Raw genomic sequence first — 13,336 nt, 5'->3', positions numbered from 1 at the left:
GTCAAAAGGAAGGAAGAGTAGGCACATAGGCCTAGAGGCTAGGAAGATTGCTGGGAATTAATGAGCAGAAAACCACCCAAGGAGATTGACCTCAGATCGGACTTCTCAAAATAAGTGAAGAATCTAAACCCAGGCTTGCCTCTGTGCCATAACAGGAGAGTCAACAATCATGTTGATGGAGAAAGCAGATTGTTACTCTTTTTGAGTCCTTTTGTCCATGCTACTGACACTATGCCCAGTGTTGAAATGAAACCAAATATACTTGTGGGTGACTTTGGGGGTGAAATCAAGCATCCTTCCTAAATAACTAACTTCATTAACACTCTTTTTTATTTTATGGTCGGGATAATGTATAGAGCAGTTACAGTTACATTCATCAGGTAGGGAGCGCTTTACTTCTTGCGCATTAACATCCTTTCTCATGTTTCGTCCCCATTTTCCTCTCCCACCCCCTCCCAATCATGTTTTCTCCCCTTCCCATCCCTATTTCAAGTAAACAAATAAATGTATATGCAATATACCAGATAACAATTAGGGGGATTAACCATTAGGGGGAAAAAAGAGAAAATAAATAATATAGTACAAAAATAAAATAGAAAAAATTTTTAAAGAGATATCCCACATAAAAAGAAATAACATAGCACACCAAGAACAACAATCACAAAGATAAACCTCTTGTTTCCATATCCTAGAGTTCATTTCATTTAGTCTCATCCTACATGACCTTGTGTGCATAGCTTTTGAGTTATTGTAATCCTCTGCTCAGAGAGTCCTAGATGATCAATACTCTTCAAAAAGTCAAAGTCAGGCAGCATACAGCCTGGCTTCTGCTTGCTGGAGACCTGTCATTGCTTTTTTTCCAGAGTAACTTTGTAAGAACCACATCCCCATATTATTAATACTGTACCTCACAAGCAAAATCCAGTTCTAGGGTCTTTCTGTATATAGCTGAGGTCTGAGGATGGAGATGGGAAGCCAGTCTGGGCAAAAAAAGTTTGAGAGATTCTTAATGTTCAATTCTGTCAGCAAAAGCCAGAAGTGGAGCTGTGGCTTGAGGGATAGAGTACCAGTCTTGACTGAAAGAGCTCAGAAAACAGTGCCCAGACTCTGACTTCAAGCCTCAGTGCCAGCAAGGAAAAAAAAGTGTGAGGCACAGGAGAATTCAATCTATGAATTGGCAAATCCCAGGGAATGTTTTGGTTTTAAGTTAGGAGTCTCAAGACGCAAGCAATAAGTAACTGTGTCTTCTCTAAAGAATTTAACAAAAATGATAAAAATGACTACAAGTCAGTCTGCTTGCATTAGCACCATGTGTCAAAAGTTATAAACAATGGCTAGCAATAAAACAGACCTTCTTGCTGGGGCACAGAGAACCTCAATTTCACAGCCAGCCCCGTCACGTAGTCATCATTAATGCTTCAGTTTGCGACACATTTTTATTCCTCCTTTGATTCTGTTTGGCATAGTCCATGTGGGGTCTCTTGGATGTTAACTCTCTATCCGGTGATTTCTGACTTTTATGGGTACTATGTGTACCCCATTCCCTGGTGTGGGGGTTCACAGCATTCTTCAAAAAACGGTGTCCTCATACCCTGTCATTCACCTGATTTTGTCTGAAGTGGTACATAGCATCACTAAGAAGAAGGTTGCTCACAATTGGAGCTGTTCTGAATGCACCTTCTGGGAGCCCCACCTCTGATTTCAGCATGTTGGTTACAGAATGTCCATGTAAACACAAAGGAAACACCTATGGTCCTACACTTTAGAGAAAATAGTTAAAGGGAGTGGGTGAATAAAACAACTTTAGATGATGATAAATACAGTGAGGGAAAATAATAAAAGGAGGCCATGTGATAGCGAGTGGAGGTGGCCCTGTGTAAGTGAACGGAGTCTCTGAGGATACATATTTGACTAGAGACCTCAGGGGCTGATCAACTAACCAGCCAGACAACTAACCAACTAACCAATGAGACAACCAACAAGCCAGCCTGCCCAGACAACTAATCAGCCAGACACCCATTCACACAATTAACCAACTAAGCAATGAATGAATGAATAACCAACCAGCCAGTCCAGACAATCAGTCAACCAAACAAGCCAATCAATCAGCTAACTGACTAATTTTGAGAAGATCTGAAGGAAGATTAAGACAAAAGGGCTTGAGCGATGAGTAAACTCAGTTGCTTGGTGGACAGAATTAGGTCAGTGTAGGAATGAGGAGCTAAAGGAATATATTGGGACAAAATCTCCCAAGCAAAAGCCACTTGGGCTTTTATTCCAAGCACAAGGAAGTGCATCAAACACCATGACCCAATGTAACCTACACAGATATAACTTATATGACTTAATTGTTTCAACCTTTAGTGAGATCATTAGAACTTAAAGTCAAAGAAAAGAAAGCACAGAAAGTTGGACCCAAAGATCCTTCAGAAAGAGCCCAAAAGCGTCAAACTTAAAACTTCAAATGGACAAGTCTATAGTGTGTGTAGGTATGTGTGTTCATGTGCATGTGTGTGTGAATCTATGTCTATGTGTGCACATACTCCAGACTTGGTATGTTAAAAAGAACAGAGGTGTATTTGGCTCACAGTTCAGGCCTAAGGCAGACAGACCATGTTTTTTGACAGGCTTTTTTTTATTAAAGAATTTATTAATGTTGATTTTTACATCATATTTTAAATGACAAGTTTAACAAACAAGTGTTCAAGAAGGGAATCTCTATTTACAATCACTGGGACTTAGTATTTAGAACTTAATCAAAATTAGGCTAAGGGTTTGTATGTCATAGAAACATATTAATTTATGAAATAAAACATTATGTCTACAGAGTCATAGGTTTCTATGTCTATATGGTTATGTTTATATTTCCATTACCATGTCCATAGCTTTGGGTATGCAGTTATTGAGTCCTCGCTCTTATAGTCTTTGGATTTAATAGCCGCATATTAAGGATACCATGCGCCTTTTGTTCCTTAGGTCTTGACTTGTCTCACTCAGCATGATTCACTCTAGGTTCATCCATTTCCCTGCGAATGCCATTATTTTATCTTGTCTGTTGGCTATGTAGAATTCCATTGTGTATATATGTACCACATTTTCTGTATCCATTCATCTGCAGTAGGGCATCTGGATTGTTTCCATCGCCTGACTATTGTGAATAGTGCAGAGATGAACATAGCTGAGCAGGTGTCCTTGTCATATCCTGGGTTATGATGTTCAGGATAGATGCCCAGAAGTGGTATGGTGGAATCATAGGGAAGGTCTATTTTCAGTTCTTTAAGAAACCTCCACACTGCTTTCCAGAGTGGCTGAACTGGTCTGCATTGCCACCAGCAGTGTAGTAGGGTTCCTTTTTCTCCACAACTTCGCCAGCAACTGTCATTGTGTGACAGGCTTTTTGATGGCAGAGTACTCTACCTTCCCCAGCAGATCCAAAGTCAAGTACCCTTTTAACATCCTTTTAAGGTGCTAATTACAGTACTTGCAGCTATAAATCTCATGACTAAGGAGGCTGAGACCTGGAAGATCATGGTAAGAAGCTACCCCAAGCAGAAAAGTCTGTGCTCCTCCATCTCCCCAAATAACCAGCATATAAACAGAGCTGGAGGCATGGCTCAAGTGGTGAGCAAACAAGCTGAATGAGTCCTAGGCCTCTGAGTTCAAACACTGGAAGTAAAGCAAAGGAGCAAAGCCCATGAACCCATTAATTTAACGAGCGAATTGTATCATCACTTCCGGTTTCTCTCTGGTCCCACCTCTTAGTGTCTCACAGGAGACTCTAAATTCCAACATGACTTTCTGAGGGGAGCCATATTCAAACAATATCACATTTAAATGGTCCTGGGGCTGAGGGATAATAGTAATCTAGTGATCACAGTCTTATCGAGCACATACTGTAGAAGGCACTGTTCTATTTTACAAGTAGTCTTCTACATGGAAATACCCAGCTTACACAACCCATTTGTTGAAGTGACTCTGTTTTCTCTCAATCTAAATTTTTGGTGCCTTTGTAAAAAAAAAATCAAGTAGCTTACATCAACTGGGGTGCTAGGGCTTCATGTCTATAATCTTAGCTACTCAGGAGGCTGATATCTGAAGATTGCAGTTCAGAGCCAGCCCGGGTTGACTTTCACAGGAAAGCCTGTGAAACTCTTTATCTCTAATCAACCACCAGAAACCTGGACGTGGCACTGTGGCTTGTAGTGGGGAGGTGCTAGCCTTAAGCAAAAGAGCTCAAGGACATCATCCAGGACCCAAGTTCAAGCCCTACAACTGACATAATAAATAAATAAGTAAACAAACAAACAGTATACATATATATCAGATATCTTATAGCCGTGTGAGCTTATCTTTAGATCTACTATTCTATTTCTCTGGTCCATGTATCTATGCCAGTACCATACTGATTTTGTTACCTTGGCTGTGTAATATAATTTTAATTCAGGTTTTGTGATAACTCCAATTTTCCTCTATTTAGGAACGTTTATGTTTCATAATACATTATAAGATTGATGTTTCTATTTCTATGATGAATGACGCTGGGATTTTTATGGCAAATGAAATGAATATAGGAACTGCAAATTATCAGAGTTTCACAATATCAATTTTACTGATGCATGCACAAGGAAGGTAGTGTATTCCTTAATTTCTTTCTTTCTTTTATTAACTTCTTTCCATTTGAAGAAGGTTTTTTACTTCTTAATTTAGTTTATCTCTATTTAACTCTCTGGTACTCTTGTGAATGAGACCAGTTTTCTGATTTCTTTCTCAATTTTGTTCATTGTTGGTATATAAAAACTGCTGATTTTAAAATTAAAAAAGTATCTACTTATGAATTGTGTTTATCAAGATCAAAGAGTTTTTGGGGTGGAGTTCAAGGTCCTTCCATTTGCTAGTGTATTCCTTAATTTCTGTCTTTCCTAGCCCCTGGAAAGCAAGAGAGGATCTTAGCAGAAGTGGCGGTGTCAGAAGAGGATGTATGTTCAGGAGCTCTGACATACTACCCCTCCCCCAGTGGTTTGTTGTGTGTGTTGTCACAACACTATATTGAGTAAGACCAGGGACAGTGGACACTTGGCCTCATTTCTTCACTCAGGAAGAAATGGTTTCCATTTCTCCACATTTACAATGATGTGGTTTAAGCTCAGGACCTCAAGCTGGCTAGACAAGTATCCTATTTTGGATATTCCAATCCTTTCATGCATAGATACAGTAAAATAGAATTTAACTTTCAAAAGGAGGGAAGTGGGTTGAGAGCATGGCCTAGAGGTAGTGTGCTTGCCTAGAATGCATGAAGCCCTGGGTTCGATTCCCCAGTACCAAATAACAGAGAAAAAAAACCCAGAAGTGGTGTTATGGCTCAAGTGGGAGAGCACTAGCCTTGAGAAAGCCCATAGACAGTGCCCAGGCCCCTGAATTCAAGCCACAGTCTGGCAAAAAAAAAGAAGGAAGTTTTGGCAAGTGGTATAACATGCTGAACCTAGATGACATTATGGTAAGTGAAACAAAAGGACTTTTTGTTTATTTGACTTTTGCTTTTGTTTATTTACTTTTCATTTATTTTAAAGTAAAGAGAAACTTTTTAAGCCAGATGTCAGTGGCTCATGCCTGTAAATCCTACTCAGGAGGCTGAGATCTGAGATCACTGTTGGAAGTCAACCCATGCAAGAAAGTCCTTGAGGTTCTCAGCTTATTTAGCCAGCAAAATGCCCAACGTAGAGCTGTGGATCAAGTAGTAAAACACTAGCCTTGAGCAAAACTAAACTCAGGGACAGTACCCTGGTTGTGAATTCAAGCTTCAGGACCAACACACACACACACACACACACACACACACACACACACACACACACACAAACACATCTCCATATTATGTTAGCCATAAATACAAAGTTACACTTCCAATTTTTCATTTAGCTTTTTCTGCATATCTGAGCCTCCCTCAATTTTCAGCACCTCTCTCTCTCTCTCTCTCTCTCTCTCTCTCTCTCTCTCTCTCTCTCTCTCTCTCTCTCTCTCTCTCTCTCTCTCTCTCTCTCTCTCTCTCTCTCTCTCTCTCTCTCTCTCTCTCTCTCTCTCTCTCTCTCTCTCTCTCTCTCTCTCTCTCTCTCTCTCTCTCTCCATATACCAAAATGTGATGAGCTTTGACTTAGTCTCCAGAAAAGGAATTCTGATGCTTTGAGTCATTTATGTCACAGTAACATTAAATTAAAACCACCAATAACAGAGCCTGTGAGTCATTAAGATGGCTGTTTTTCTTAAGTTATGTTACTTACTTTTCAGAACAACACAATCTAAATATACTTATCTTGACATCAGTTAGAAGAATGAGACTGGTGAGTTATGGGGTTAGAATCTAGCCTTGCCCCTCAACAGTGCATATGGAATTCCAAACTGTGTCTTGAACTGGGCTCTACAGAATCTACTGGGCTAAGTGAATTTATTAGGCCCTGAGAGATGATCATCTTTTTTCATCCTGCATTTTATACTATGCCCCTTTTTTCCTACTTCAAGCCAAGTCCTCCACAGACACAATTGCTGGGTTTGATTAATTTCCTTGACACAAAAACCATTTGACATACAGTTTTAGAAATCCAGACTGTTGCTTCTGCATTACCAAATGCAGGGCACAGGAATGTAAAGAGAAGTAGAGCATCCTGACTTGATGAATCAAGGCAAGCCAACCATTATTAAGTGCAGTTTCCACCCATGACCACCAGATGGCAGAGACACTCAGCATAGAAGAGCCCGGAGGGAGGCCTGACTCCCTAAGCCTGGCTGCAGGTGATTTTCCTCATAGGTGTGTAGATTCCACGGAGGGATTTAGAAAAAAACAACAACAAAGAAAAACAACCCCTCCCCCAAAAACAGGTATTCTCAGTGGGGGTGACCAGTGGTTCAGACAACTATATCGTTTACTAAGTCTACCATCTTATGACACCAAACTTACTCAACCTAGCTACAGTGTTGAAGCATAGCATCTTTGCATACACTAATCTCAAAGTATATCACTTTTTTCCCCTGGAATCATACTTTCCTGGATTCTGCACTGAGTTCCTCTAATTTTCTGACCACTATGATTAATTGGAGACAAGAATCTCACAGGCTTTCGTAACTGGGCTGGCTTTGAAGTGAGATCTTCAGATCTCAGCCTCCTGTGTAGCTAGGATTACAGATGTGAGCTACTGTTGTCTAGGTGGCCAACTTTAGAAAATAATTATAAATATATACTAAATATCTGGACTGTCTTCTGCCAAGAGATCCTAGTAAATCTTCACACTTGTAGTGCCATGGGAGGCACTACAATCCAACAAGGTGGGCTCTGTTGCCCCATCTTTTCTCCATAAATCAATCACCTCTGTTTCCATAGAAAGGCTTTTTTTTAGCTTCTCTTTCAAACCCTACTTAGTGACCCTTTCCAGTGGAGAGGCCAGAGCAATCTTCTTTTATAGTATCTCTAAAGCTTTGAGGCTCCTGTGATCAGATTTTTTTCATATATTTCATTGTAATTAATAGAAGGGTTATGTTATATTACCAGATAGAAGGTGCATTAATTCACATACATTGATACCTTTTCTCCTGTCTTGGTCCCCATTTCCCTCCCCTGACCCCCGCCCCTCATCTTGTTTTCCTCCTTTCCCTCTCTGACTTCAAATAACCAAATACGCATATATACAATATATCAGATAACCAGGAGAAATACTGTAACAATATGAGATAACCAAGGGACAGCAAAAGAGATGAGAGATAACATAGTACATTGAGGACAACACTCATTATATGGCTTTTGTTTCTATATCCTGGAGGTCCTTTTATTTAGCATCATACTATATGGCCTTATGTATCTAGGTTTTGTTCTATTGTAAATCTCTTCTAGGAGAGCCCAAGGTTTCTGCTGATTATGAAAAATTAGGGAAACCATTGAGCCTATGTTCCTTTGAGTCTGGCTTACTTCACTTGATATGATTTTTCTAAGTCTTTCCATTTCCTAACAAATGGGGTGATGTCGTTCTTTCTGACAGTAGCATAGAATTCCATTGGGTATAAATACCACATTTTGGTCCTCTCTTTTTTCCCCCTACTTTTATTCCTTAATTGGCTTCATTCAGTTCTATGGCATTTTAGAGCCTAGATTTACTGATGAATACCCAATTTCTGCCTAACCAGTTCTCTCTCCTGAGCTTTAAAATTAGTATCTTGTATTTCATATTGGACATTGTCAATGGACATCTAATCAATATTTTATATTTGTTATGTCCAAAGAGAAGACCGAAAGCTGGTGGCTCATGCCTATAGCCCTAGCCACTCGGGAGACTGAGATCTTATGATTGTGGTTTAAAACCAGACGAGGCAAAAAGTACACAAGACTCTTCTTGCCAATAAACTACTCAGAAAAAGCTGGAAATGGTGCTGTAACTCAAGTGGTAGAGTGCTAGCCCTGAGAAAATGAAGTGCAGCATGAATACCTAGGCCCTGAGTTCAAGTCCCAGAGCCAGCCAGCACTAAGAGAGAGACGAAGACAGAGACAGAGAGGCGGAGAGAGACAGAGACAGAGAATGCAGAGTTCCCTGATGCTCCCAATACCTTGCACATAGTGGATGATTTAGTCTTCCTGCCTTCTTGGACTGTGCCCACTTATTACTCGTTCTGCCAGCCAATCTAAAACAGCACATACCATCTTCCACTCGATTTCATTGTCATACCATTTGCTTTCAGGAATTGGGTCATGTTTGTTGTTTCGTCCTTCCACTATGTTAATGCCACTGCCACCTACCTGGTAGCTGGCAGGGCTTTTGTCCACACTACGTGCAGGAAGTGTTTCATGTTCTCAGATGTTAGCTATTGTCACTGTCTAATCCAAGATACTGTTTCATAGCCTGGCTTGCTGCAAAAGCTAAAATGATCACCGTGTCTCCTGTTCCGATCATCTTCTAAATCAAAACCACCAGAAACTTTCAAAAACACCTATCTATGTTTTCCTAAATTCCCCAGGACGTTCTGGGTTAGTCTCAAGCCACAGAAACCCAGTTTGTACAGGCAAGTGTGGAATCTGTGAGTCAAAGAATCTAAGAAAAGGCTGGATAAGGAAAGAATGGGGTGCGGTGAGATGCAGTGGGATTCAGGATCAGATAGAACCAGGCGTCCACGGGCTATCAAGACTCTATTCTTGATGCTTTCCTCTGTTACAAACTTTATTGTCCCTCATTGGCTGATGATTTTGCACACTCGGCAGATCACAAGGTTTAGGCTTTCAATCTATTGCATAGGAGACAGAGAACTGTCTTCTGATAACATTCATTGGTTCAAGTTTCATTGAAAAAATGCAGGAAGAGCTCCCATGGGCCTGTCCTGAGTCATATATGCAATCCAGGAACAATGCTGGGGAGAAGAATAAGAGAAACATATTTCCTGTGTAAGTCCTTTGGTGAGAGTGGCGTGGAGGCTCGCTTCCCAGAGAAGTGTGATGCTATCCGCCAGCAAAAAGTGAGGAGGTGCAAGATAGCAGGCAGCACCACTGCTCCCAGATGAAGCCAGATTCCTTGGCAGCCTTTAAGACCCTGTTTCCTGGCCCCACCTTCTCTATTATCTCAGCATGGGTCTTGGTCTTCATCTGAATATCCCATATCCTGAGCTTCTTGTGGCTTCAAGACTGGAACCTTGAGCACTCGGTGTAGAGTCTATTTTAGCCTCAGAAACAGAAAAAGTCACAGGTGTCCTTCAGATGTCCTTCAGTTGATAACGGTCCTTAAAAATATCCACCTCTGAATGCACCAATATCCATCAAACGTCACACCAATTATCCTATCTTTCCTGCCTATGATTAGGCCAAATCAACGAACACAAAGCCTATTTTGTGCATGTGTGAAATGTCTCCTGTTTCTCATTGAATGCTGTACTAAAAGTGAAAAGTGGAATAGTTGTTGTATAGCTACACTTTGACACCTTTGTAAAGCTGAAAATTTCTAAGTTGAGCTATCACAAGTCAGGGACCATCTGTGTATGCAGAGAGAGAGATTTTAGGAGTTTAGCTTATAGTAGTTACAGAATGAAAAGAAGAGTGGCAGTTGGAGTCTGAAGGCATCTATAGATTGGATAAGATCCACTCATATTATGGTTGTAATCATTTTGATTCAAAGTCTGCCAATTTAAATGTTAATTTCATAAGGTGAGACATTGAATTGAAACCCTTTGGTATAATGTCTTACAAATTATAAATAGCGCTTGCATCAGCAGCACATAGACTAAAACTGGAAGGATACAAAGACGATTAGCATGGCCCCTGAGCAAGGATGACAGGCAGATGTGTGAAATGTTCCATCTTTTCTCCACACCTTAGACCAAGCTTTTCACAAAAGAGCTGTGATGTCCTTTCTCATCATACCTTCCAGAACTATGATCAAGGTCCATCAGAGAGCCTGTGGTCCTCAGCCCTGAGGATTGGGTGTGGAATGTTTTTGAGGCCAAGGCCAGGTATGGAAGTCCAAAGCTGGATGCGAAGTCGTTTCCTTGAAAGACAGTGATTTTTCTCAAGGAAGAGGACCACGGTCATTGTGTTGGAAGAAGTCGTGATAAAGGGGGAAGGCTGAGAGGTGGCTCTGCCAGGCATCTTGTTGAAGGAGACATGAAATTCTGCAGTGTAGCAAGGGAGGAAAGTTGCCCATCCTGGAAGAAGAAGGCGAGCTGGTACCCATTGTTGCTGCAATACACTTGAAGAAGAATGGCGATTGCCCACCAGCCCCCAGACATGCCAAGACACAGCTGCAATGTGGCGTAGCCATTGGGACTCATGGAGAGGGCAAGCACAGGCTGGACTCACTGGCTCAGGCTGCTGGTGTGGATGAGGGATGGAGAGCCCCTTCCATCCTGGCTGGGACCAGGCACTCCTCCAGAAACTATAAGGAGTCATTCAGCATGGGCAAATGCCATTTGGCTGGGTGCCATGGCTGGAGGCAAGACGAGTTCTTGTTCACCCTCACCTATCATTTCCCACCCACCCACCCTGGACTCTTTGCTCATGCACTGAGTCCTCTCTAAACTCTGTTTTATTTAGTGGCTTCCAAGCTCCCCCCAGACTTAAAGCCCCACAGTCCCAAATGCCCTTCTTCTGTTTAAAATAGAAACGTAAATAAAAATATGAATCAATAAATGTGTGTGTGTGTGTGTGAGTGTGTTCATGCACTTGTGTGTCTGCACCAATAGCAGAACTTGAACTCAGAGCCTCCGTGGTGTCCCTTAGCTTTTTCGGTCAAGCAGACTGGTGCTGTCCTTCCTAAGCCACACTTCTACTTCCAGCTCTTTGCTGGTTAATTGGAGATAGGAGTTTCCTGGATTTTCCTGATGAGGTTGGCTCTGAACTGTGATCTTCAGATCTCAGCCCCCTGTGTTGCTAGGATTACAGGAGCAAGCCACCAAGGCTTAAATATAAGCATTCATCTTGTCTAAAAAAATGCTATCATAGGAAAAAAAACTAATTTTGTTGGAGTAGATATCTAACCAAGTTGACACATAAAAATTAAAATTAATCACTGCAGAATCCTTTCTATCCAAATTGCCGACTTCTGATTAATTGCTATCTTTTGGATTTTGACTTATACCCCCTCGTCACTGGAAAGCCTTTTGTGACCCACGTTGAGGTAGATACCGCCCTTCAAATTCTTTATCTCACCCTACACTGATTCACAGCACAAATGTCAGCATAAATGTCAACTTTCGTCATCTGCCCACACCACAAGCTTCTCCTCCATAGCACCTGACACAAAAGAATCATTCAATAAACATCAAACGTTTACCTTCATTGCCTACCCATCCCTTTCTCTCCCTTCCCTCTCTACAGAGCTATAAGACAAGCTGACTAATACATTCTGTGAAATTTACTATGTACCAGGTTTTAAAATGATTATGCAACTAATTCAATAGCACTTTCTTATGGGTTGGAATTTGATTTGTCTCCCAAAGATGGTATGCTGGAAGCTGAGTCTAGGAAGTAATAAAGGATTGTAGAATGATGAAGAGTTGGGGCTTCATGAGAAATAATTAGAAAGCTTGTACGGTTGTACTCTCCAGAGTTTTTCTACAATACTACCAAATGAATGTATTTTATCCTTTAAAATCTATCCTTAAATCAGAAGATTTACATGATCTTGAAGCTTAGTGGCTTGACCCAAAATGGACTAAGATACATATGCATGTAGTGGTACTAAGTTTAATATCTAATTAATGCAATTACTTAAACTAGGGAAAAACAGGTGGTAAGTAATACCCACATGTGAGCTGATGCATGAATTACCAAGTGGAAGGTGTATTTCCAGCCTAGCCTAGATATTCCATTATACACATTTATTTCACCCTCCCCTGGCCCCTATCCTGGAGATTGAGCTGTGGGCCAGGGAACTGACCCTGAGCTTCTGTGCTCAAGGATGGAGCTCTACTACTGGAAACACTGCTCCATTTCTTGCCTTTTGTGGTTAATTAGACATGAAAGTCTCACACACTTTCCTGACCAGGTTGGCTTTGAACCATGAGCCTTAGATCTCAGCCTCCTGCATAGCTAGGATTACAGGCATGAGCCATGGGCATCTGGCTGTGCCTAGCAATTTTGAATGGCCTTATGTTTATTTAGGATGTATGGATGGGAAAGTAGAACATGTAGTCACACAGGGAGTTTTGTGCAGAATCTGGACCTACCTTTCCCGCTTCAGAAAGAAGCCAGTCATCAAAAGTCTTTGCATTTCTTTGCATCTAATCATCTACCACTGTTTCCATCCATTTCTTTGTTCTCGGTGTTTCCTTCACAGATCCAAATCTCATTTTCCAGAGACTTGAAGCATATGCTAATGAGATAGGATAGCAGCTCTCTAGAAGTTCAGCTTTTTGGCCACCCACAAGAATATTCACAAACGATGACATTATGAGGATCATATGGCATGGCATCATTCATAACTACGGTGCCATGAATCCTCTACAAGAGAATTGGTTCCTTGTGGGTACAGTATAGCCTTGGTGATCTCAGTTATAAGAAGCATGTGGTTTGGAATTTCAGGAAATCTTTTATAATTAAGTGCCAGTAGAGAAAAATTTAATATGTCTGTTTTGTTGACTCATTCTGTTCCTACTGTCACACTGTCCAGATTCGCCAACACATCACCCTAGCAGAGGCATTAGCTACAAAGATTTCTATTTCTTTTTTATTGTAATTAATAGAGGGATTACAGTTATATTTGCCAGATAGAAGGAGCATTACTTCATACACATTGATACCCCTTCTCATGTTTTTTTTGTCCTCATTTCCCTCCCCACACCCCCTCCCCAGAGTTTTCTATTTCAGTTCCAGGAAAAC

The 13,336-nt window shown here is 41.0% G+C and overlaps 1 non-coding gene across 1 annotated transcript; it reads left to right on the top strand.

Moving 5' to 3' along the window:
* Window positions 1–10,217: 10,217 nt before the first annotated feature.
* LOC150065065 (U6 spliceosomal RNA) lies at window positions 10,218–10,324 on the top strand. Its single transcript, XR_016535084.1, has one exon. It is a non-coding gene; the product is annotated as a U6 spliceosomal RNA (small nuclear RNA).
* Window positions 10,325–13,336: the final 3,012 nt, after the last annotated feature.

The sequence above is a fragment of the Megascapheus bottae genome, chromosome 3 (genome assembly GCF_031878675.1).
Source record: "Megascapheus bottae isolate mThoBot1 chromosome 3, mThoBot2.hap1, whole genome shotgun sequence".
In the NCBI taxonomy this organism is placed as follows: domain Eukaryota; kingdom Metazoa; phylum Chordata; class Mammalia; order Rodentia; family Geomyidae; genus Megascapheus; species Megascapheus bottae.
This window is presented reverse-complemented; position numbering and strand designations above follow the sequence as displayed.